The sequence below is a fragment of the Dipodomys spectabilis genome, unplaced genomic scaffold (genome assembly GCF_019054845.1).
Source record: "Dipodomys spectabilis isolate Male_0828 unplaced genomic scaffold, ASM1905484v1 ptg000054l, whole genome shotgun sequence".
In the NCBI taxonomy this organism is placed as follows: Eukaryota; Metazoa; Chordata; class Mammalia; order Rodentia; family Heteromyidae; genus Dipodomys; species Dipodomys spectabilis.
The window spans coordinates 31,142,728-31,166,240 of record NW_024870731.1 but is presented as its reverse complement, the minus strand read 5'-3'; the positions used below and the strand labels follow the sequence as shown (position 1 = coordinate 31,166,240).

Here is a 23,513-nt window from a genome sequence, read left to right as displayed (position 1 = left end):
TAGGAAGAGAAGAAACCTTCAAAGTAGCATGTGATACCAAATGCCATTTTCCATCAGGAAAAGAAAAAAGCAAATTCTATATTTTTTGTTGTTTTTAAATGAAAATGATTCAGTGAAGAAAAGGTTTAGTTATGCATTTTAGTTAAGCAATTATAAGTATAATTTAATGTATTTCTCAAAATATTGAGTGTTAAGCCTGCTGTTTTAATTATATATATATATATTCGTATCAGAAAATATTATCTGAATGTATATATCATGAAGTTCCAAATAAAGAACCTTTAGTCGACAGTGAATCACAATACAGTGGTGATCGCCTAAGATTTCCCATCACCTAGCGACCTGGTGTTCATTGTACCATTATAGCACCAGGCCTTCCTCCCAGACTTCGTCATATAAAACTTGAGCACATACAGTTATGAACACAGTATTATACTTGGTAATAACAGTGAACAGCACTGACTGGTTCATGTACCCACTGCTCCTAATGATCATTATTTTAGAATAGATTTTTTACCTGTATAGAATATGTTGGGTGTACTTGGTATTCTGTGCTAGGATAGTAGGTTGGCAACAGCCTCATCCATACATCATATGTTACCTGATGGCAGCTTTTTCTCTTGTGCTAAATTCAGTCTTGTGCTTGTTTGCTCATCATGGCCCTATGAGTAAGCCCCTCTCTCTCTCTCTTTCTCTCTCTCTCTCTCTCTCTCTCTCTCTCTCTCTCTCTCTCTCACACACACACACACACACACACACACACACACACACACACACCCCATTTGGCCTAGAGCTATGGTAAGCTGTACAATGTAGGTTTGTGTAAGTACATCCAATGATGCTCACATACTAGCAAAGTCACCTAATGCTACATTGCCCAAGCTATATCCTGAGATATATTTCTTAGGATGTTAAGTGACACATGATTGTGTCTACACACACGCAGAGCTATGCACATCTGTGCCTGTCTGTGATTTATGTTCAGCATAAGCATCATCAACAGTTCTTAGAGATGAGAAGAATGTTTTTGTTTTGGCCCACATTTGAACCTCGCCTCTAAAGTTTGTAGGAATATCTGTGGTAGATAATTAAGAACTAAGGGATGCTTTCAAGTTACTGGCGTAGAAGAGGTTAAAGAATAGAATGGTGAGGCTGGTGCCAGTTACTCACACCTGTTATCCTAGCTACTCAGGAGGCTAGGATAGGAGGATTGAAGTCAGCCAGCCCCAGAAGGAAAGTACATGAGACTCTTATCTCCAGTTATGATCAGTAGATAGCCACAAATGGTGCTGGTGGAAAAACAAAACAAAAACATTTAAGGGACAATGCTCAGGCTCTGAGTTCAAGCCCAGTACTGGCACATACACACAAAAAAAATTAAAAATATTAAAAAAGAGGAAGAAGGCTGGGCGCTGGTGGCTCACACCTATAATCCTAGCTCCTCAGAAGGCTGAGATCTGAGGATCACAATTCAAAGCCAGCCTGGGCAGAAAAGTTCATCAGACGCTTATCTCTAATTAATCATCAGAAAACCAGAAGAAGTGGCATTGTGATTTAAAAGTGGTAGAATGCTAAGTGTGGGTGAGAAAGCTCAGGGACAGTGCTCAGGGCCTGAGTTCAAGTCCCACAACTGATCAAAAAATTAGAAGAAGAAGAGGAAGAATGGTAGTGAGATTCAGTTTGGAGCCATTAGGGGAAAGGCAGCTTCCTCTCCTCTTGGGGGTAGAAGTGGATGTCTGTCTGGAAGCCAATCTCAGCACTTGCTTTGGAATCTCTTATAATGTCTGTAGTACTTATTTTTTCAAACTAGAAATCCTTAGCTTGCTCTAAAGGAAACGTTCTAGACTGTCCTCGTTTGCTGCTCTTACTGTTCACGTCCTGAAGTTGGTGCCTTCCATTTACTGTGGAGCAATTGACTCACATCTTTATCCATAGGCAGAGCAGGGCCCATACACTAAAAAATGCCGACTGATGCACTTAAGGTATTTGTTGTAATCTTGTCAGCCACTGTGGAGCCTGCACAGATTTCCTGGGATACAGAAATCTCTTCTTGTTTAGATGCACTGGGCTCAGTTTCATCTTAAAAGGTTATATGTCTGCAGTCAGGTGATAGCTTAAATGGAGGCGAGCAGTAGAAGAATAGCCCTTTTCAGGTCTTAAGGCACATTTGAAAGTAAATGGATCTAAGAGACAGTCTAATTCCAAAAGACTAAATTTGTTTGATTTTTTTTTAGTGGTCTTTATTTGTCTGAATAAATGTCGTGTTTAATCTTCATTATTCTCCATGCCCAAATTTGACAGTGGATGGGATGAGAATTCAGATTTCTATGAGCCTGAATCTGGATATAATAACGGCCTGAGTTGTTCAATTGAACAGGCAAAGAGGAAGCAATGGTGGAATTATATGCCATTAACTTATCTCTTGGTTTGCTCAGTTTATATTACCTGGTAGGTTCTTAGATGGACATCTTATTTTATCTTTGGCACTGGGTATCAAACCCAGGACTTCATGCATGCTAAACCAAGCACACATTACACCATTCACGCCCACCGGCAACCCTGACCAGCACATTTTAACTGAACACATCTAGGATGACAAATGGAATACTTTCAGTGAAAAGTAACTCATCTACTTGGTGGTATAGAATTGACTGTGAAAACATCGATAATGTTAGCCAGCTTTGGATAGAGGTACATACTTAGAGTGTCATGTGCCATTAGCTTATTATGGTTAATCTTTGCATCTTATATATGATACCAGGTTTAAATAGAAAACGATAAAAAAGAGAGGAGGGAAAAAAAGTAGTCAGTGCAGAAAGTACGTCTTCACTTGTACCTGGGGCTGGCACTGGCCTCAAGACAATCTTGTCATACAGATATCTGATCCTTGACTTAGCCAGTGCTTTTGTGAAATTCATGTCTCCCCATGTTCTCCTGTGATGTCTCTTAAACCTCTTTTCTTCCCCATGTGGTAGTACAGTAACTGGGCAAACAGGAGTCCCCACACACCTACCAAGAGTCTAACCTTCCAAACTCTAGACTGGGTTAGTAGCTTTGAGAATGTTAGGGATTTAGGAGCGCTCTGGAAATGAGGTTGGAAGAAGGTAGCGCTGGAAGAGTTGGTGTTTGTTGCAGAGTAGCTGGATAGCTAACACCCTGCCCGGGTTCCTGCGGCCTTAGACACCGTATCCTCCTGCTCCGGCCCCATGCATTTTGCAGCTCCTGTGAGCAGCCACAGCCACAGCAGCAGCTCTGGGGTTTGGTGAGCTGCAATCTGTTAAGGAGATAAATAATGTGCTTGGCACGACACTCCTACTCTCCTCTTTAATTTGTCTTACACAAGGAAAATTATAATTAAATCATTCAGGGTAAACCCTTGAGTGTAGGGAAGGGAAAAAACACACTTTGGTAAAGATTGCCAATAGAAACCCACTTCCCTGTTGTGCAGGGCAGAGCATTTATCAATATTCAGCACGGTTCTGGGAGGGAGGAGCGGTCCGTGTGATTTGTGAGGCGGATGCCAACGCTCAAATCAAGGCTTGTTAACAACCCGTCCCCGTGCAGTCCCGGACCCCAGGCATCATTAGAATTCAGTACTGGTACCACACTTCATGCCTTGATTTTCTCCCGACAGTTTAATAATGTTTATTGTGCTGATTATATATAAATCCATTGATGCAATAAGCATACCTCTGTTGTCATACCTCAGAGAAGCGTGGCCAGGATGGAGTTCAGTGGGCAGAAGCCAGACAGGAGCCACAGGAAGGAGCAGGTGCATGCAAACCTGTGACTCCCATTTTATGTATTGAGGAGGAACCAGGGAGTCTTGACTTTCTCTATAGCAGGACAAAACTTTGGGATTGGGATGCTTGCGGATGTGAAGATATTGTCTTGTTCTTTAACTTCACCGACTGTCTCCCCTTTAGAAAAATTCCAAGTTTTGCTGTCAGTAAACAGAAATCAACTGAGTGCAAATGAAACATTTATTAAAATGCTAAATTTAGTAAGTCCTTTGAGCCTCTTGGATCAAAGCAGCTATGTAAATACAAATAGCAATTACTACTTAAGGAATTGCTTGAATTAAAATTCTAAATATCACATTATATGAGGGTACACTAGGGAAGGGGAAAGGAAACAGATTTGTTCTGTTCCTTCTCTGTATCTAGTGCCACTCACCTCTGGCATGTGGAGTGATGGCTCATTTTTCCACAGGGCCGTGTGGGAACCAGCAGGGAGAATGGTACCCGTTTTAAACATGAGGACAGTGAACTGTAGAAATTAAATGACTAATCAATGATCTTAAGAACTGGTTAGTGGCATATCCGAAATCCACCTTCAGCTCTTAATTTATACTTTCTAAAATAGGGTTTGGGCTGGGCACCTGTGGCTCACTCAAGCCTATAATCCTAGCCACTCAGGAGGCTAAGATCTGAGGATCGAGGTTCAAAGCTAGCCTGGACAGGAAAGTCTGTGAGATTCTTATCTTCAACGAACCACCAGAAAACCAGAAGTGGTGCTGTGGCTCAAGTGGTAGAGTGCTCACCTTGAGCTGAAGAGCTCAAGGACAGCGCCTAGGCCCAGAGTTCAAGCCCTATGACTGACTCCCTACCCCCCTCCTCCAAAAAAAAAAAAAATAAGGTTTGGTGTTTCTCTGCAGGATAGAGATGAGTACATAATTGTGTTAAAAGTATGCTCAAGTCAGTGACCCTAAAATAAAAATTATTTAATTTAAATTAATTTCAATAAGACATTTATTTGACAACCTACTTAGTTCAAAGTACAGTGTCTAATGGAGAAAGTACCAGAGCTTCTGCTTTTTATGGTATTATAGTCCTTTTATGAAGTGGGGATATCTCCAAAATATAAGTAACGTTTGGTATGAACAGCGAGTAATCAAGAACTGCAGTGCTTGCCTGCAGGAATCATAGATATTTTCTCACTTGAGTATTTCTCCAGTGCATAGGTCTTCTAAGTATTTTTATCCCCCTAAAGCTTCCTTAAGCATTTGGTGGAAGAAGTGTCTTTAGACCCTGCAGAAATGATGGTTGTGTGGCCTTGGCTTTCTCTCCACCCATCAGACCATCCTCAGAACCAGGTGACCTACTCAAGGCTGTTTTGGCTATGAGTCTAACCTGCCTTCAGTCCGTGGTGATATCTGCCTTCCCTTTTCATTTCCACTCTTTGGCTCAGCCCCTGTTTTGCAGTGGCTTACATTCTACTGCATTCCATATTTGGTAGCTGCCTCTAAGTAGCCCCTGCAGCTTTTTGCTTGGCTAGTGTACTTTTGGACAATTTCATTTAATAGGCAATCTCTGTTTCTGATTTCCACCCTCTTGACATATTGCCATATATTTGTCTGTATTACAATAACATTTGTGTTTATGGTCCTTGATAATTTTGAAAGGCAAGGGCTTTGAAGTACACACATGCCTGGTATGTTGATTTTCTTTCATCTTTTCTGAAACTGAATTCTGTATTGGTGAATAAATAGTAGTGCTTTGGGATTAATTACTAAAAATCAAGAAGTTTGTTTTCAGAACCCTTCCAGACACACAAATCTTTCATATTTTCATGCTCTCACACTGACATTTAGGGGCTGGTGAGCCAAAATTTTAAGCAGTAAATTCTATTTCCCATTCCTCTGAATAAGTTTGTTCTCATTTCAAGAGTTTTGTTAGTTTGTGTTTTGGAAATCAGGTAGGAATTTGGTTTTTGGTGTTTTGTTTTTTTTAGAGCACTGAAAGAAAACATATTTCCTAATTCTTTCTTTCCATTAGAGTCTTTTGGAAAATGTGGTCAAATTATCTCAGATTATCTTCAATATTGTTCCAACTATATCCTTTCAAATGTCTGTTGAGGTATGTGAATGATCTATAAGATACACTGGCCAATTTTGAGTGATCATCCAATTTAGCCAGCTGCTGGTTGTTTTTCTTTGCTTGTTTGTTTTGTTGTAAATGAAGTTTTAGTGAGACATATTCCTGCTCATCATTTACATGTTGGTTATGTATATCTCCACACTACCATGGCTGTTCTTGCAGAGTAGTTTCAGTGAAAGCCAGGTAGCCCATAAACAAACAAACCCCATTTATTCTCTGGTTACTTTGGAAACAATTTTGCTTACCTTCACTGTGAGACCACAGTTTATCAGATTCCCCAGTGATAATCTAATGTGGTGTTGTTGGTTTGTTTGCTTGCCTTGGTGCTTCATTAAATACAAAAATATTCCCAGGGCTTCCCTCATTAAGATTTGACCTTGGTTGTTTTAGGAAGGTGAGGGACATCGTACTTGCCATACGTAAAAGCTTTGACGTGATATGAAGCTTGTTAGGAATTCAGAGTTCTGGTGACCCTACACCCCACACTGACAGGATGGGGGTGTGCCCAGTAACATTTATACACCTGGTGCATCTGGGACCCAAAAATTTTTTTTTACAACATACAGGAGTCCCACTGGTAGTCAGTGATCGTACAGGGATGAGACTCACCCTCTCCCTAATTCTCCCAATACATGGCTCTCAGGTAGGCTGCTCATTAGAGCAGCCCAACTCATGCCTTTCATTAGAATCTCCTTTGGGTCAAGTTTTGCAGGTTTAGACCATAAACCACCAATGGCTGAAACCTTGGACCAAACCTATCTGTTCTACCGTAATTTGGAAGAATCCCCCAAAGCTCTCTGATGTTAGTCCTCTTCCTTCCTACAGCCTCATCTTTTTGCAAGGGGAGAAGTTAGAAGGGGGAGAAATCAGGATTGAAACCACTGTGGTTGAGCAGGTCTTGTCAGGTGTTGGGGATACAGGGGAGAGAAGCTGCCATAGCCAACTGCAGAGACCTAAAGTACAGTGGCAGGGGTGATTTCACTCTAGAGCAGGCTTTTCGAGGCATCACCAGCCCTAGGTCTGTCTACATGAAAAGCAACCTTTTTATGACCAAAAAAAAAAAAAAAAAAGTTCTTGCTCATGTCACACAAAAGCACCCTGGAGGCTAATCAACATTTTGCTCCCTAAACATAAGCTGGATGTTTGGCAGTCTTCAAGTTCTCAAGAGCTGTGATGTATTTGCCCCAATGCTGAAAGCCAGTTGCCCCTGGGTGGTAGAAGGAAGAGCAAAAGTTCTTTCAGGACAGCGTGACACAATGCCTTGTCACCTCCTGTCATTCACTCCTGCGGAGAGGACAAGGAGAGAAAAATCTTTAAAATGTTGGCATGCCACAAGGGAAAGGTTTATGGGTTTTCTTGACTGTTCACTTTGTGAAGTGATTAAAAAAAAACACACACACCTCAGCTATTATTGTCTAACAGATGTTGTATCTTACCTCAATAAAGTGCCTTTTACCATAACACAGCATCATTAGACTCTATAAATCTTTTCCTATTTATTGTGCTTAAATGATAAATGCCTCCCAATAAAATGACATCATTGATCTAAAGAGTCATGTTCATTTTATAAGTTTCTCTTCTTATATTTGGTTTTTCATTCATTTCCTTTGGCAGTATTACAATGGGAATCTCTGCTATAAGACTGTTCTGGGTACAGTGTACCAGATTTTTCCACCCCAAACCATATTGGAGCCCCTTAGCTGGTTTGATACTGTCCACATTCTTTTCTTTGATGTGCTCTTGCTACTGATAGAGGATTTTTTTTTTCCCGACCCAACACAAGCCCTTGGCTGGCATCTACCTATTTGGCAGGGCTTGCATTTGGGTAGAAGGACCTATGCCCCCATCCTTCTAAATACTCTTTAACATTCTGAGATTGAGGGAAAGTGAACTCTGAGAACAGAGTACCGGCCAGCCTTTGGGAAATCCTTAGGACTTTACCCCCTAGGCCAAGTTTTACCCTTTCACTCATAAAAGGCTTTTGTAGACATGCTCACTTTTGCTTCTTGCATGGAGTGAATCCAGATGTCTTTCGGGTAGATAGTAGAGCCAGCCATCCAGAAGTAGAGAGGGAAGCCAGGAGTTGCTTCTAGAATGCTGTGTGGCTTGGAGAAAACAAGTGTCATTTGATTCAGCTATCAGGGACAACTAAATATCCTATTTCTTAAGCCAGTTAATGAGGCCAGCTAAGAAGGGACCAATGCCAGGGACCTAAAGGAAAGTTCTATTACTGTTTTTGCAAAGATGCTTTTCTTTGCACTGCTGTTCTGTTGTTTTTTTTTCCTTTTCCTTTTCTCCCTTCGCTTTGCCGGGACTTCCTCTATAGCCTGGCTCTGTAGGTCTTTGCAAGGAAGCTCCCACTCAGCTGACTGACTCACTGGGGTAATGCAAATGAGGGCGTTACATATGTACTACGTTCCTGAAGTTCTTTATTCCACCCCTTTTGTAATCAGGCAAGGCCTAAGTATATTAGAAAGTATATTCTCCTCATTAAGACAATAGTGGAGGCTCACAAAGGGGGATTGTTAATATGTGTTCCAGCTTGTCACTTCTGCCTTTGTGAATACAGAAGATAACCGTTCCTTTGGGAAACTATTTCGGGAATTGGGCAACAGATACGGTAGCCAAAGGATTCTCTCCACTGTCATTTTTCCTCTCTGAATATACTCAAAAATAACATTGCTTCCACTGCACAGACAGAGCGCAATTGCCACAGCCCAGGTGGCGTTAATATGGGACAATCCCCCCGGCACATGTTGCCAAGAGTTATACAACTTGTTCAGTGTCCCTGTCCATATGGCAGTGTGTCCCATTCACAGAAAGACATTGGGTAGGGCCGGGTGGGGACTGTGGTCATTGTAGTGTGAGGAGTCGGCTTCTGCTCCTGGTGCCTCCCATGTGCCACCATGTGTTTTATTGTAGATCTGAGTTGTAATGTGAGCGCATGGCATGTACCCACTGACTGATTCCACTGGGAAGAAATGCAGTAACAGCATTGCTGCTTTCCTCACTTTCCCTCTTCTTTTAGAAGCACATGGCGACTTCTCTGAGCAAGTGCAATGGTGATGTAGGAAGTATTCTCAGTGAAGGGGAGCATTTTGGGGAGACTTCAGCCCACGGAGACTACATACATTCTCTGCTAGAATTCTTCCCTAAACTGTAGTTTTTGTTCTTTTTACTTTCACCTGTGAAAACTATTCCCATTGTCCACGTTGGATTGCTGGGCATTTTTGTTGTTGTTGCTGTTGATTTTTAAGTCTTCAAAGGAAAATAGAAAAAGGGACTATTAGGAGGCTTAGAAACTCCTGCAAAGGGAGTTTTCCCAGAGAGGAAGGTGGAAGGTAGGGAGGGGTTAAAAGGCGCTTAGGCAAAGACTTTTCTCTTTATATACTGTACCCACATGTTGTTCTGCTTTTGGGTAACTGTTTGTGTTCTTGTTTGGTAAACAAACAGAACCCATAGCAACTGTAACCGATGATATTTATACAACCTGTAAGACTTCCCTAAACAAAGGGACATACTTTTATGACCTTCAGATTTCATTCCTTTTATAGTCTGAATTCAAGGGAAGCATGCCATCTGATGCCAGGCTGATCTCTTTCTTCTTTCTTTTGTTTCCTACTTTTTTTTTTCTTTTTACAAAGTACTTTGAGGTCTATCTTTGAAGGCGCTTTTGTGGAGCATGTATTTTACATCTTGACTGAATGTTAAAAGAGTTTGAGGATCTCGGATGGTAGAAGGAGGGAAAGAGCTGAAGTATTGGGGAAAATGATGTGTGGTACGTGCTTTCAAAGGGGTCTTTGTAGTTATCAGGTGGAAGACCAAGTCTTTTTATACCCAGAAGGTGATACTCCACCGACATTATTACCATAGGCCTAGGAGCTAGATCTGCATCTATGGTTTTATCTCTTTCTCTTCATCTGAAATATTGGTGACTACATTCTCCTCCCAACGAGCCCCTATATTCTACTCACATTTCTCCGTATGAGTCATATTTACGACAAGAACAAGATGTCTCGTGTTAAAGATCAGTGTGAGAAATAAATGGCAGTTTACTTTAATTAGAAAAAAATTGACACCAAGAGCTGGAATAATCCAGTGGCGTTTGAATAAATTAGAGGATGGTAGAGACCGAAATAAAAAAAGACACTTAACAAGGATAAATGGGAAGTTGTCCCCAGTTCAACAGAAAATGTGTTCCAAAGTGGGACAGAAGTCAGGGGACAGTAATAACATGTGTCTGTTCACTGAGGCCTGCCAAATACTTCGCCCGTGCCAAGTGTCCTAGGCTCTGGGTATTACAGCTGTGAGCTCTACCAAATCTCTGCCTGGCACTGACTGGACTGGAGGAGAAAAGTAGAGCAAACACACACTGCATAACAAAAAGAGAGTTAAAGTTGGGGGTCAGGGGGAAGTTAGAAAAGGAGACAAGTTGATGTGGAAAGGTCAAGGATCTCTCTCCTGGCTAAGAGCAGAGGCCAAGGCCAGGAGGCAGAGGTAAAAGTAGAAACAGTTATTGCATCGTGGCTCATAACCTTGCTCAGTAGGGTTACTAGTGTATAGGAACTCCAAAGCTAGCCCACAGAATGCAGGACAACCATCACTTAATCTCATCATGCCTCTGATTCTATCTGAAATGGGTATGATCTTAGGCCTGGCCTCATAAGCTAACCTATAAGGGTAAATGAGCTAATGTATGTGTTTGGTTGTTAGCCCACAATAAGGATTCTTTAATTAATTGTCATGAAATAAGTTCAAACCATGTTTATTGGACACTTATTGTATACTATCATTTCTCGGGATTAGTGACAACATAGTCCTTTGTCTTAATGAGATCTCAGCCTCACCGAAGAGTCGAACCTGGGAACAGACACTTGAGTGACTAAAGTGCCCAAGTGAATGTGGTACCGTGTAAAATCTGTTAAAACAAATGCACACTAGTGGAGTGCCCAGTGTGGCATTTCCCCCCAGTATATGCCTCATGAGCTTATCACACAGCACATTCCACTAAGAAAAAATTTTCTCTCTCTTGCCCTAATACCACATCCCTGTCACCCAGGAAAATAAACCTGGCATGCTAAATTTCGCTGCAGAAGACTCCATGGTTTCATGATCAGAAGAAAGTGAGCTAATGAATGAGTTATGGTCAGGAGCCGTTGGAAAGAGTTTGGTATTTGTTACATCTAGGCCTACTGTGCTGTCTGTGCTCCTGGGTAGCCACTGCCCTCCCTGCAGACACCTGGATCTCAGGGAGAGCAGCTCCTGGGAAGAAACACCTGCCAGAGTGGCAGAGTGCAGGTTGCTGGTCTCTGCCCCTCACGTTCCTGATTGAGGCAGTCATGGCACAAAGCACAGGAATGCACATCTTGAGCAGATTCTCAGGGACTGTCCTTCAAGGACCAGCCTCCATCCTGAAGCTGTGGCTTTCCCTACAGGATGTTGGAACAACCCACTGCATGTCCTTACACGGTGACTCTGGCTTTTGTCATCTTCTCAAGTTCCAAGGAGAATTCAGACTCTGATTCCTTAGGGAATCCCTTCTCATTTCATAGAGCAGAATCCTCAAGACTTCTGTCCATTCGAAACTCCCCTTGCTGGCCTTTCCATCATTTGTAGGTGCTCTGGTTTTGTGCATTGACATATTTTTCCCCCTTTCAATTATGTGGTGTTTCAGTTCTCCATCAGCTTCCTCCAATTCCTCAGCAGCAGCTGAAATCCTACAATACATTAAGACTCAGATCATATATTTATTATAGCACTTGTGCCCAACCTGGTAGCACATGGGTACAATGCCAACTACTTGATAGAGGAAGGGAGGACAAAGCAGCAAAGTTAGTATGAGACTCTCATCAAACTGGACAGTTGGATGGCGATTTTGTGGAGAATGAGAACTTCCTCAGAATTAATGTGGGTGATTTGCAAACTACTTGATTACTCACCCCATCAGTACAAAAGTGCACCCCTACTATCTGTTAATCCTGTATGCTCATATTCTAATCTATTACCCATTTAAAACCTTCCAGGCTTGGAGGGTGAGAAATATGTATGCAGAAATATGTACATTTAAATATGACATTAACACACACACACGAAGAAACCTTTGAGTCACCCACTTATGGATTATATGCATCCCGACATGGAGATTCTGCTTTAGGAACTCAAGATGGAGGTTATCACAAAGTAGGTACTCGATAAAACTTGGTGAATTAAAGGTAGAAAAGAACTTGTGTTATTGAACATTAATGAAGCATCTCAGAGTACAGAAGAATAAAAGTAATGACCCCCAGTAGGGAGGGATTCTCAGGAAACATAAAAAGTCCTGATGGTTTTGAACCAGTGGTTTTGTGTCTTCAGTTCACTTTCCTAGCGTACAAGAGCCTGATTCTTACTCTTCTGCAGAATCCTGGAACTCTTGGAAATCGTGTGTGGCTTTATGTACTGGGGGCCGTGGCGGGATGAAGAAAGAATGATTAGGGGAGCCTTTATTTACACTCTGGCTTCCTGGGTATTGTTGGTTTCTCTAACATATGGACGAGGTTCCACATCGACCTGTGATTCACCAGTGCAAACACTCGCATCCCACATGATGGGAATGCCCGCCTAATGGCGTTAATAACTTTTGGATTAGTGGCCCCTGTGTCTGTGTTGACACAGTTGCTCACACCACTCTCTGGAAAGCTTTCTGTTTTCTTAGGGAGATCCCAATGTTAACGCTGCCAGTGATAAACTCCTACTTACAAACTCAGACCGGCCCTTTCTGGTGTCCGAAACAAAGGCTGGACCTCTGCTTCTTCCTCCTCCTTTCTCTGCTTATTCCTTCCCTCGTCACCTTGCAAACACAGGCCTTCTGCCCTTGTCACCGCCTGTACTTTCTGTGTGATTGCATTGTGCTCTGAACCCACCAACCAGCCTTGGGTTCTACAGCGCTGTTTTTCTCCATGGATCCATTGTTCTGCTGTGCCACGTACTCCTGGCGTCTGGGAATCCAGATGGCATGCCCAGTGTAGCTGGGCAGGGAAGCAGGGCCTATCTGAGATAGGGCTGGTGATTATACTGCCCAAATGTACTGTGTATTATGCAGCCCAGAATGGGGTTTTAACTATTGGAAAACCAGCTGGTCACGGGTCATGCAGATGGCCCATATGTGAGATTCCACCATATATTCAGGGGCAAGTGCTTGTCTTGAGAGCACTGAGCAGCCTTTCACATTGCCTCTGTCCCCAGGATATATCCCCAGGATGAGCCAAAGACTCGCCTTCCCCATGGAAGTTGTTACCATTGTGTCTTCTGAACCAGTGGCTCTTACCAGTTACCCTCACTACGCAGGAGACTGAGATCTGAGGATCACAGTTTGAAGCCAACCCCAAGAGAAACGCCTGCGAGAATCCATCTCCAGTTAACCAGCAAAATGCTGGACTGGAGATGTGGCTCAAGTGGTAGAGGGCCAGCCATAAGCAAGGAAGATGAGCTACAGCCCTCGTTTAAGCCTTTGTACCAGTACTTGCACACACAAACGTATCCTCTGACACATACTGCCGGGTCTGTGTTGATTCACTAAGTTAACAGAGCCGTAAACTGGGTCTCCTGGAGTCACTATTTCCCTTACTGCAGTCATGCGAAAACCTTTAGCTTTGTAGTGAGATTTATCACACCTCCTCTTGTGATTTGTTGTAGTATTTTCTTTAACCCAGGTCACTTTTTAATTTAAACAAAACTGATCTCATCCTTTGAAATGACATCTGTGAAATCAGCAGAGAGATGTTAGATTTTTTTGTGTGTGTGTGCAAAAGAAATTAAAATCAGTCTAGAAACTTTGCATTCTTTCTGTACCCAGGGTTGTGGAGAGCACATCACATGCTGGAATGTTCTTTTTGGTAGTACGAGGGTTTGAACTTGCAACATTATACTTATTTAGCAGGTGCTTTACTATTTGATCCACAACTGTGGCCTTTTATTTGCCTGAAGTTTTAAAAACCGATCCTGGAGTTTGAACTGTGGTTCTGGGTACAGTTGCTGAGCTCCTTTTGCTCAAGGCTAGCACTTTACCCCTTGAGCCACAGCACCACTTCTGGCTTTTTTTGTGTGATTAATTGGAGATAAAAGCCTCCTGGGCTTTTCTGCCCTGGCTGGCTCTGAACCGTGATTCTCAGATCTCAGCCTCCTGAATAGCCAGGATTACAGCCACCAGTGCCCAGCTTGGCCTGATTATTTTAAGATAGTATCTCAGTTTTTCCCCCAGGGCAGCCTAGACTTTGATCCTCCTATTTTTGCTTTCTGCCATAACTGGTTGACCAGCATGGACCATTATACCCATATTCCTTCTTTCCTTCTTTCTTTCCTTCTTTCCTTCTTTCCTTCTTTCTTTCTTTCTTTCTTTCTTTCTTTCTTTCTTTCTTTCTTTCTTTCTTTCTTTCTTTCTTTCTCTTTCTTTCTTTCTTTCTTTCTTTCTTCCTTTCTTTCTCCCTTCCCTTCCCTTCCCTTCCCTTCCCTTCCCTTCCCTTCCTTCCTTCTTTCCTTCCTTCCTTCCTTCCTTCCTTCCTTCCTTCCTTCCTTCCTTCCTTCCTTCCTTCCTCTCTCTTTCTCTCTCTGTTTTTCTTTCTTTCTTTCTTTCTTTTGGCTGAAATGAGACTTTTGTGAACTTTTTTTGCTCATGGCTTCTTGTGTAGTTGTAATGCTCCCGTGCCCAACTATTGGCTCAGACAGAGGTCGTAGGAATTCTTCCCCACAAACTGGCCTTGAACTGCTATCTTTCTAAGCTCCCCACTGCTGAGTAGTTTAGGATTACAAGTGTGAGTCACAGCTCCTGGTGGATATTAGGACATTTTAATAGATTCCTTCATTTTTGCAGTGAAGAAAACCCTGATTCAGTATGTTCTATGACAGGTAGATCAAAATCCTCCTTTCATGGTATCCCTAGAATAATCCAAAGCTACCATTTTCCTTCCTAAACTGTCCCTTCGTGACTCTGGTTTTCACACTTTTACTTCCAAGTTTCGGGACAGGAACAAGGCTTAGAGCTTCCTGAAGTAGACCCCAGAATTTAGGGAGTGTGAAGTTTTGTGATCCTGCCAAGCCCATTGAGTAAGTCATTATGTTAGATTATTCCTGGTCAGGGCAGTGTCCGGCAAACAAAATCACTCGCTAGACACCCTGGCTAGTAGTGTAAAGTTGGTTTTTTGGGGAACCAATGGAAAACAGCCTTTTCCCGTGTGCTACTTCCTGTAGCCTTTCCTGTTTTCTTACATATATGTCTTTTAACAACCAACTAAGAGCCCTCCCTGTATGGAGTTCTTAAAGTGATCTGGAAGGAGTTTTAGGCATGGCCATTTCTTTTTTTTTAATATGTATTTTGTGTAAAAATACTGCACAGAGGGGTTACAGTTACATGGGCAAAGTAATAAGTACGCTTCCTATCAAGCATTGTTACCTCCTCCTTTGTTTTTCCCCTACCATCCCTTCCCTCCCACCTCTACAGTTACCCTCCCCGCCTCTCCCCTCCCCCTGCCTAAATTGAAAAGTTCATTTTTCAACATAGTGCCTTGTACATCTCATTGTTACAATGGGTCAACCTGTATCCCTATTTAAGCATTTTATTTTTTCCCTTCCCTCCCCAAATTAGAAAAGTGTATATACAAGACGCAGGGCACCAACAACAAATACAGTGAAAACAGGAGTTATATCATGGGGGAGGAACATACAAAGAAACAAAAAAATCACATAGTATATTATAAATACATTAGAAACAATAGCAAGAAAGAAAAAACCACTTGTGTCCCAATCTTGTGGTTCATTTCGCTTAACATTATCTTATCTGGTCATATGTATATAGCTTTTGACCTTTTCTGCTTATCCCAGACATATACTAGTTATTGTAAATAAGGGAAACTGTGGAACCTATGTTTCTTTGGGCCTGGCTTACTTCACTGAATATATTTTTTCCAGGTCTTTCCATTTCCTAACAAATGGGGCAATATCATTCTTTCTGATGGAGGCATAGAATTCCATTGTGTGTGTGTGTGTGTGTGTGTGTGTGTGTGTGTGTGTGTGTGTGTGTGTGTGTGTGTGTGTGTGTGTGACGTTTTCTTGATCTATTCATCTACTGAGTGGCATCTGGGTTGGCTCCATATCTTAGCTATGGTAAATAATGCTGCAATAAACATAGTTGTGCTGGTAGCTTTAGTATGGTCTTGTTTGTGATCATTTGGGTAAATGTCCAAAAGTGGGATTGCTGGGTCATAGGGGAGTTCTATGTGGAGTCTTTGAGGAACCTCCATTCTGCTTTCCAAAGTGGTTGAACAAGTTTACACTCCCACCAACAATGCAGTAAGGTTCCCTTCTGGCCACATCCTCTCCAGCATCTGTTGTTATCAGAGTTCTTGATTATTGCCATTCTCACTGGGGTGAGGTGGAATCTCAATGTTGTTTTGATTTGCATTTCTCTTATGGCTAGAGAGGCTGAGCCTTTCTTCATATGTCTATTGGGTGTGGCCAGTTCTTAACTGGTGAGGTGGTCGAGTGTCACCCCTGTACCCATGTCTTCTTCCCTGCCTTGCTTTTCAAACTATGACTCATGCAGATGGACTACATCATCCTTGTTTAAGCAGCAATCCATAAGGTCCTTATGCTTAAACTGTGGTCCATAGTCCAGCAGTCCCAGTGTCCCCATAAGCTTATTTGACACCTCTAGTCTAGGCCTGCTGTGCCCAGACCTGTGGAATCAGGATCTATACATTAAAAAGATCACCAGGCCACTTACATTCGTATTAAAGCTTGAGATGCACTATTTTAAGAATAGCAGTACAAGTGGAAAGTTAGGTACCCTAAGACCTAGACACAATTCTTTCCTTTTTAGTTACCCTTTCCCCCCACCCCATTACTGAGGGTTGAATCCAGGTCCTCAGCCTTGGTAGACAAGAGCTGTACCAACTGAGCTACAATCCCAGCTTTTTGTTTTTGAAGCAAAATCTGAAGAACTTTGTTTAGTCTGGCCTAGAAGTTTCGGTCCTCCCATTGGCTGGGATTGCAGGTGTGCACTGCCACAGCTGTAAATCTTGTAGACCCCGTCAGCTTTCTTTGAGTCATTCTCTTACTATTTTCAGTTTGGGCTTATCATTGTGTGTGTGTGTGTGTGTGTGTGTGTGTGTGTGTGTGTGTGTGTGTGTGTGTGTGTACATACTACTTTATTATTTTTAAGTAGGCTAACATAAATGGGTTTTGTTAAAAAGTTACTGTTGATACTGAGTACTTCTGATTCTGATGTTCCCAGTGTTTTGCTTTTTGTATTTTGTTTTCCCCCAATAGGGGTGAGCCTGACCCTTGACATATAAGTAGAAAAGGGAAGGTACTTACATACTATACTCAGACTCAGCCAACTGAGGAGAAGGCCAAGGTCTGCTGACCACTGAAGAAGGCAATCCTCCTATTTCTCAGGATAAGTCCCAGTATGAGGAAGAGAGCAAGAAGTAAAACTGCCCTGGCCCTGCATGGTTAAAAGCTGCTGTTGCAGTTGTGAAGTTAGTTAAGGTAGCCCTCCCATCTCCAGGCACAATATTGAGAGCACATAATAACAATAATCTCCATCATTGTTTAAAAGCACAAATCTGGCACTTAATAGACTAATTCACAGTCACTCCAATTGCAAGTTTTACTCATGAATATCATATCACAAGGGAATGTGAAATCCTCTAATTAAACATGATTTGAAAAGCAGCAGAAAATTGAGATGATGAGCGTTCTGCAGAAGGAGAGTCAAGGATTCTCGGCGTGAGAGAGAGAAGCGTGTATGTTTGCGACACCTTTGGAGAGAGTTCCACCTTTACTCCCTCTAGGTAGGCCCTCTACTAGGATTTAAGGGCACACTCTTCTCTTTGTGGTAGGATTTTAGAGCCCATTGCCAGATTATTTTCAGAAAACTCATTAATCAACACAGAGAGTAGTGGTTTTCTGCAGTGAGTGAGAGGCATAAATGAAGGCCCCATGTGCTAGAAACGCGGCGTCTGCAATGTCTCCCCATCCTCTGTGCGATGTGAAGCCCATCTGCTTCTGGAGCTGTTTTCTGTAACAGTTAGAAAAGGTCATTTCTTCATAGCTGCCAGAGAAACACGTGCCAAGCTGTGCTTAAGTCTCTGGTCCACATTTCTTCACTCCTCACTTTGTTCTTCATTAAGTAGGTATAATAAGACCGCCCCCTGCCCCTTAAGCTACACTCTTGAACTTTAGGGAACTTGATCTGATGATTTATTTTTTTTCCCAAAGAATCTGGTTTGGATCTCCAGCCACTTTAAAGGAGATAGTCAACAGCATTAAAAATGTCCCAAGAAGAAACTCTGAAATGGACAATTTGTGCTAGTTGTTTCAGACATCATTTCTTTACGATTGTGCATCCACCTTCCTCTTCTTTTTTAACATCCTCTGTGATGGAGTTCCAAAGTCGGCTCGGCTAGGTTTTTGTCATCTGGGCAAGCATGTTTCGTTCAAGTTGACTTAGGGAATGTCTCACAAATATTTGGTATCAATTAGATTTTGGAGTATGTGAGTGAGTATGTATATGTGTGTACATGTGTGGCCCCATCCTGGGGCTTGAACACAAGGCTTAGGAACAGACTGAGCTCTTTTGGCTCAAGGCGAGGGCTCTATCACTTGAGTCACAGCTCTACATCCAGCTTTTTTGGTGGTCATTTGGAGATAAAAGTCTCATGGACTTCCTTGCATGAGCTTACTTTGAACTATAGTCTTCAGATCTCAGCCTCCTGAGTAGCTAGGATTACAGGTGTTTGATCCATGATCACCTGGCTTTGGAAATTGTAATATAAAAATTGAAATCTGGTTATATGTTCAGATACGTCATCCATGGTTAGAAATCAAATGTGTGTTCCCATATCTAATCCTAAGAAGTCTTTGATAGGATGCTTATAAACTCATTGACTGTCAAATATGATGGCAAAGTACCAGGCAAAATTAGAGAAAAGAGAAAAAATAGTAATAATCTTTCTAAAAGTTATCACTCAAGAATTTTGTGAAGAATTTGAAAAAGTTTAAAAAGGGCAGTGGCTTCCACTAACTCTTACCCCTGTTATGATCACAATTTAGTGTCAGACCCTTTTTTAAAAAAATACATTATTATTACAGATAGTTCTGAAACTGCATATCAAGGAAACAGCTTCCTGGAAACCGGCAGCATCTAATTTAATTTAACGCGATGGCTGGGAATGAGCAAGCCCTTACCATGCAGACAACAATCCCAGGCTGTGGCGAAGAGTAGGGTTCTATGGCTTACAGTGTTCCAGGAGAGAAGCAGGTGCACTTGGACAGGGGACCAAAGAATTGGAAAGGGAACAGGCAAGGAGAGACTTATGCATTAGAGCCACAGGTAGTTTGTGAACAAATTGGTCTTCATCTTTACTATCCTTCCTAGCTCAGGGGCAAAGCTCTATAAAGCTTGCCTTGGCTTTATGAAAGCCCTAGAAATGGTAGGAATGGAGAAGGCTGCCATTGGGAAAGGAAGAAGTTGAAGGAGGTAGAAAAGGGGATGATATGTTGGGGATTGTATTCTCAAGAGCATAGCAATGAGCTTCTCACTGCAATAGCAGGGGGAACACCATTGCCCCTTACTGCAAGGCAGAGTTCTCACATATTGCTTACTTATTATTCTTATTTATTGCCAGTATTCATTAAGTATCTGCTGTTGGCCTCTCTGTAAGCAAATGTGCCTTGTGTGCCTGTTCCCGTGCCCTATGGTTGGCAGACGTTGGTGGTGGTTGTATAACCAGGAAGATCTCTAATGTGGTTCCCTCAGATTTTAGTGTGGAGGTAGAGTGCTGGATAAAGCCTGGACAGATTCTGCTTCTGATGACATTTGAGATCTCTATTCACTGAGCTTCCAGCCTTCTCTATGTAGTGTTGCCTCTAGTGATAGGTAAAGTTACACCACATTTCTGTGCTAAACAGAGAGACCCACACGGCCCACTTTCTGAAAAAGGTTTTCAGCACACAGAAGAACAGAGTTTCTGGTAGGTCTTTACAGAGTTTCTGGTAGGTCTTTACAGAGTTTCTGGTAGGTTCTTATTCTTCAAGAAGTTGAGCTGGGACTGGCATATTGTCTCAAGAGACAGAGATGGGAACGTCAAGGCTGACCCAGCTGAAGTTTAGACCTTATCCTAACAAACAGGCTAGGTGTTGTGTTTTTACTAAAGACATCTCCATCCTTACCCATCCAAGCTCAGAAAGCTATTTTATAGTGGGATTTAACTTCAAAAATAGTTTAATAATTTATAAAATCTTTTGAGAACAATGAGCCATATATTTGGGAAAAAATCAAAAAAAGGAAAAGAAAAGGTATATTATGTTCAATTGTTTTTTGGCTAAGGTGGAACAGTATTGTCTGCATCATATGTTCCTAGGACAAGAATAAAGTTGGATCCTCATATCATATATACAAAAACTAAATTTAGTTTGAATCATAGACCTAAATGTGAATCCTAAAGCTACAAACATCATGGGGGTGGGCAGAAAGAGATAAATCTCTAGTATCAATTAGCTTTGATTTGGTGAAGATTTATTCGATTTTATGCACCAAAAATATGAGGAAACCAAGAAACAAAGTGAATTGGACTTCAGCTCCACCTGTAATCCTAGCTACATAGGAGGCTGACATTGTTATATCATAGTTCAAAGCCAGCCAAGGCAGAAAATGTCTCTGAGACTTTGCACAGAGGTAGAAGTGGAGCTATGACGCAAATGAGTGAAAAAGCCAAGCGATAGCACAAAGCCCCAAATTCAAGCTCCAATACTCACACTCCAACCCAGCCCATCCTCCCCTCCAAAAGAATATGGAAGACCACAAAATGGAAGTAAATATTTGTGGTTGTACCTGAAGAGTGACATATCTATCCTCATGTAGGTGTGGTAGAGCACACCTATCATCCCAGCCCTGGGGAGGCAAAAGCAGGAGGATAACAAAATCCTGATTGGCCTGTGTTATATAATGAGTTCTGTGCCCACCCCAGCTACATTGTGAAACCTCATCTGAAAATGCCACAGTAAAAATTAAGAAATCACACATGATCCAACAGTTCTGCTCCTAAGTAAATATTCAAAAGAATTGAAAACAGACTTGAAACAACTACACATACATGCCTGTTCAGAGCAGTAGTGCTCATAGTATCCAAAATGTATAAACAGCCTAAATTACACTCATCAAGAAGTGACTAGATGAAGAGCAAGGCGCTATTTAAGTACAATGGAATAGAACTTAAAGTAAAAACAGGTTACTGTATGGATGAGCAGACCTCCAAATCATTACACATTAGTTAAAGAAGGAAGATACCAAAGAATGCATATTGTCTGATTCCATTTATATGAAATATCCAGAATAGGGCAAATCCGTGGAGACAGGAACTGATTGGCAGGGCCTGGCGGTTCAGAGGAAATGGGAAAGTCTGCTAGGGTGGAGGTTCTCATCAGATCGTGGTTGGTAATGGTGATATAACTGACCACTTTACACCACTAAGTGATACATTTTTATTTATTTAATCAGTTGTGGAGCTTGACCTCAGGGCCTGGGCACTGTCCCTGAGTCTTTTCACTCAAGGCTAGTACTCTACTACTTTAAGCCACAGTGCCACTTTTGATTTTCTGGTGGTTAGCTGGATATAAAAGTCTTAACAGACTTTTCTACCCAGGCTGCTTCAAACTGTGATCCTCAGATCTCAGCCTCCTGAGTAGTTAGGATTACAGTCATTAGCCACCAGCACCCAGCTAAATGATACACTTTAAATGAGTGTACTGTACACCCATGTGAAGTATAATTCAGTGAGACAAAAGCATACATTCCACAATTTTGCGTGGTCAGAGCATGACCAACATAGCATTTCTAAGACTGATAACACACCAGTGAAATAAAATGCAATTTATAATTTGGCTATGAGTAGAAGAGAGATACACTTGTGAGCATAGGAATCAAATTTAAAAGAGAAAAACCAGGAAAATTTAGAATAAAGAAAAGACAACTTAGGGGAGACTTAAAAGACATGAATACATAGGTCAGTGCAGAACTGAGAACAACTTGTCTTCAATGAAGGCACTTGGGGACCAGTTGGCTACAAATGTTTTGAAATACAGTAAGATCTCCCTTCACTGTCTTCAAAGATTCTTCCTGTCGTAAATAGAAGTTAGCTTATGGAACTACTAGTCGTGTAAATGACACCTGAGGGAGCAGATTGGAAACTTGAGAAGTCCTTTAATTTAGTCTTTATATTCAATTCTAGTTGGAAGTTTCAGTCAGGTATTTGGAAACATGGGAAGGTATCAGTGATGTCATCAAAACATTAGCATAACCTCAGCCACAAGGTCATGGTTAGTTAGAGTGAAGACCGATGGGTGTACTTCTATGCAGAAAGAACAGACAAAGTGAAGAGACCCTCTAAAAAGTGTCACTGAAAATGTCATCGCCACACTGTACGAAATGTATACTGTATCGATTAGTGTCATGTAATGTCAGGAACTGTTGCTACATATTTATGTGTGATTCTATTTTCCTTGGCAAGTGAGTCCTTTCCAATCTGAAATGCTATCACTATTCTGATGTTAAAGTTATATCTAGTTTTACATTTCAAGGATTATCGGGAAATTGAAATCAACTGGCTTTTCTCAAATGCATCTGTGTTTCCATATATTCCAGATTAAATTAAATAATAGCAAATGTCTTATGATATTTTTTCCTGTGGTTTGCATAATTAAGGACTTTAAAGAATGTTTCTTAGAAAAAGAAAAGACAAGCATTGAGTGTATATCCACACAGAAATTCAAAAGAAGAATATGACCAGGCCCTAGAGGCTCACACCTATAATCCTACCTACTCAGTATGCTGAGATCCAAAAAAGCACAGTTCAAAGCTCAAGTAGCCAGCAGAAAGCCAGGCTAGAGGTGTGACTCAGGTGGTAAACTGCCAGTTGAACCAGTAAGCCAAGTGAGCATGAGACCCTGAGTTCCAAATCCCATTATCACCAAAAAGCAAACAGTATGTTTGCCTGTTTGTTGAAAGCTCAACCTCACATTTATTGAATCTTGACACGGTGTAAAGTACAAAGTATACAGAAATGAATAGGAAGTGTCCCCTGCCTGTATGAATATTCAACCTGAGAGTATATAGTATAAAAAAAGAATAGTAAACAAACAATCTGATATTTTTTTAGTTTCCCTTTGTGGCAAATACGGTTAAATTTAACCTTTAAAAGCCAAGCGCATCTCTATTCCTCTCTGACCTAGGCAACACTTTGCATATCATGTGACTTAGGGTGTTGCTGCATATCATGTGACTTAGCGTGTCATTTAAGAGATGAGGTCCTTGGCTCTCTCTTATCGTCTGATGCTCAGAGCATCCTTTGCCCTCCATCTTCCATCCTGTACATGGCATTCTAAATGGATTCAGATTAAAACACCAAGAAGGAAAAAGTAATAGGATGAAAATTTAGTTACCTTGACAGTCAGTTCCCTCCTCAGTAGTGAGCCATGAGGTGTCTTCTCAGAGTGCAATGCTATTCTCTTCTTCCTTGCAAATTCCAGTCTATTTGCTTGACCGACTCCCCCCGCCTTCCCCACCCCCATTACATATGTAAGTGTATGGAGTTACAGAGC

The 23,513-nt window shown here is 41.6% G+C and overlaps 1 protein-coding gene across 6 annotated transcripts in view; it reads left to right on the top strand.

The window, feature by feature from the left end:
• Positions 1–23,513, top strand: part of Foxp1 (forkhead box P1) — a 606,957-nt gene that overhangs the window by 519,977 nt on the left and 63,467 nt on the right. The gene's annotated exons all lie outside the window — the stretch shown is intronic.